This window comes from Aedes albopictus, chromosome 2 (assembly GCF_035046485.1).
Source record: "Aedes albopictus strain Foshan chromosome 2, AalbF5, whole genome shotgun sequence".
NCBI classification, from domain to species: domain Eukaryota; kingdom Metazoa; phylum Arthropoda; class Insecta; order Diptera; family Culicidae; genus Aedes; species Aedes albopictus.
This window is the reverse complement of record NC_085137.1, coordinates 220,213,267-220,216,888: the sequence shown is the minus strand read 5'-3', so window position 1 is coordinate 220,216,888 and position 3,622 is coordinate 220,213,267.

Here is a 3,622-nt window from a genome sequence, read left to right as displayed (position 1 = left end):
ATCACATGACTTCATTGGCCCTGAGCCAGCTATTCCAATATCGAAGTGTTGGGTTGAGCTTCAGATTGACACCTGAGCAACCACTCAGCACATAAAAATATTAGAATAGTTTGGAGTCATGAGCAAGCCGATATGCTAGCATGACTTGGGTCGTCTCATCAATTCATAAACCCTGAAACATTTAGTGACAGGATACTCCACATGTTCTGGTCCACAGAAGGTGCCCAAAGGTGCTTCCCTAGTAAGTTGCTCGGCAACTTCGTTACCTGCATTATACCTGTGGTAACCGATCCTCGGAATTGAATTTTAATCTCTTTTCCCCTATATAATTCTGGATGTTCTCTCAGAAAGTAGTTTTAAGTTTGGGAACATGAAAAAATAAAATTAATTTGGGAAAACACCACAATTGCGAGGCAGCCTTATCGTTCTATAAAGCCAAACGTTGCAAACACTCGCAAAATTCTGAAACTTTCCAAAAAGATGTCAGTTTTTTAACTGGCTTCTTAACAGGTCATTGCAAGAGCCGGTATCACCTGAAGCTAATTGGAAAACTTTAAGATGATGAATGTCGTTTTGGCAGCATAGATACAGAAGACTTGAAACATTTGGTATGCCTTTGTCCGGCAATTGTAGCTAAAAAAATAGTTTCTAGAGTACAGACGACAGATGTAACAATTCGTACATTTTTCGATTCAAATCATAGTCACGGAAACATGTTCGCCCAATGCTAAAAGGAATGAGTTTGGGCTACCATCAGCTAAGTAGGTGGCGGTAGTGGGCAAACGTCAAACTCGAACAAAAACGATGACCAACTATCAAATTTTGAAATAAACCGTTTAATCAATGCACGATGGGAATTATCAGAGTGTTACGTCTGTTTGTCTATGGATAGGGCTTTGACGTGGCACTGTGTTGGCAAATCGCTTCTAGTCAAAGTCTGATTGTTCCCAATATATACCAATGTGATACGTCGACTTGACAAATCTAGATAAAAATGGGCCATATGACATAATAGATCTATCAATTGGTTGCAGTCACTTAGATACACAACAAGGAATAAAAAATGTACAAACTCTTCAAAGACTGATTAGTGCTGGTATCCAAGGAACATACTAGGGTCTCCAGTTAGTCTAGTGGTTAAGGCAATGGATCGCCAATCCGGAGACGGCGGGTTCGATTCCCGTTCCAGTCGGGAAAATTTTCTCGATTCCCTGGGCATAGTGTATCATTGTGCTTGCCCCACAATATACAATTTCATGCAATGGCAGGCAAAGAAAGCCCTGTACTTAATAACTGTGGAAGTGCTCAAAGAACACTAAGTTGAAACGAGGCAGGACAAGTCCCAGTTGGGACGTAGAGCCATAATTATAAATGTATTAGTGAATTTCATTCTAAAATTATGTTAGTTTTAAACAGTGCCCAAAGACCCTTCCCTAGCTAGTTGCTCGTTGCCTGCGTTCTACCTGTGGTAACTAAAGCTCGAAATGGAATTCCACAAGAATTCCAATTCCTTTTCCTCTATATAGGTTAATGGTGACCATTCTCCACAAATGGCGTTCATAAACTATGTAGGAGAAAGGGGATTGGTATTCTTGTGGAAATTAAATTCCAAGCGTCGGTTACTCTCTTGTCGTAGACCCACCGTCTACTGCGGCGAGACTTAGGTGGAGTATTGAGAAGGCAGACTGGGACGACTTCTCTCGAGATATCCGTCGCCAACTCCCTGACGGTCACGGCGTACTGATTCCAACCAAGTAGGGTACGTTAATCCGTGAGGTCGCTGATCGTCACATCCCAAAGGCAGGCGGTAATGGTGGCAATAAAAGAGCACCATGGTGGAATACCGAGGTCTACCGGGCGATCAAACTTAGGCGCAAGCACCTAAGAGCCCTACGTAGGCTGGCTCCCGATGACCCCAGACGGCCTAGTAAGTTGAAGGAATTTCAACTTGCGCGTGCCAGGGCCAGGAGAGTCGTTTGGGAGGCCAAGGAGGGCGCGTGGACGGACTTCACAGCTAAGATCACTGAGGCCACTAGTTCTGCAGAACTATGGAGGAAGGTCAAAGCTGTCAGTGGTAAGAACAGACTCGCGGAAAAAGTGATACGAGTACAGGACAGTTTCACCAATGATCCAGGTACGGTCGCTGAGGCCAAAGGCTAGTTTCAATTTGCTAGATCAATTTGCCAAGGTGTTGGCAACAAGCAATTTCAGTGAATCGTTTTTGCACGCCAAATCATTGGCAGAAGCCGAGTTCTGCTGCTCACTTGAAGACGAAGGTTACCTTAGTCTAGAAATAGACTACAATAAGGATTTCAGTTTGAACGAGCTCAACTGGGCTCTCAGCTACGGCACTGGAAAGGCTGCGGGTCCTGACGATATTGGGTATCCTATACTTAGGAAGCTCCCACTTATCGGCCGGTTGGCCCTACTGGACACAATGAACCAGGTATGGCACTCTGGAGCTATACCTGACGAGTGGAAAGAAGGGCTAGTTATTCCTATCCCCAAAGAGGGAAAGGACAAGACGCTGACAGAGGGCTATAGATCAATAACCTTACTAAGTTGCATGGGGAAAATACTCGAGCGGATGATTAATCGTCGCCTGTCAACCGAGCCGGAAAGGCATGAGCGAATCCACCCACAGCAACACGCATTCCGATGCGGCTATGGTGCGGAGACGTTCTTTTCCCAGCTTGACTGTCTATTGGAGAAAGCGTCGAGCGAGGGCCTACACGTAGATGTAATATCACTCGACCTCTCCAAGGCCTATGACATGACATGGAGACTCCCTATCCTGACTACCCTCAAGAGATGGGATATCCAAGGGCGCATGTTTAACTACGTAGCTAACTTTCTACGTAACCGCAGTTTTCGAGTTTTGAACGCAGGCGCAACCTCATCCTCGAGGTTGCTGGAGAACGGCAACCCGCAGGGGTCTGTCATCTCAGTCACGCTATTTCTCATCGCGATGAACTCAGTGTTTGAACGCATACCCCCGGGGTACACCTAATTGTGTACGCTGATGATATGACCTTAGTATTCTTTGGAAAGTATGCTAGGAGAGTTAGGTCAAAAATGAAACAAGCGGTTGATTGTGTGGTGGACTGGGCTGATAGCGCCGGCTTTAAGATTTCCCCCGAGAAGTCTAACCTGATGCATTTCTGCTTTGACCACACGCACAGGCCGGCATTGCTCCCTGTCAGCTTCGGTGAGCACGCAGTCAAGGCCGTGCGCGAGATGAAGCTACTTGGCCTCCTGATTGATAATAAGTTAACCTTTATCAAGCATGCCAAGCAAGTGAAGGAGAAACTCATTACGAAGTTGAATATCCTTCGGACCTTGAGTGGACGCTTCTCTGAAGCACTTTGAGTGAAGTAGCAAGGGCAATGTGTGTCCCAAGCTTACTTTACGGCTCCGAATTGTGGAACAGAGGTAGCACTGCGGTGCTAAACATTCTAGAACCTCAGTACAATGAGATTTTTAGAATCTGCTCAGGCGCCTTCAAGACTTCACCGGTAGCTTCTCTACTGGTGGAGTGCGGAAGACTACCACTGGTACATCTGGTAGCGGAGGACCTGGCTACTAAGGCTGCGCGGGCCCTGGAAAGGGACCACCTAGCAGG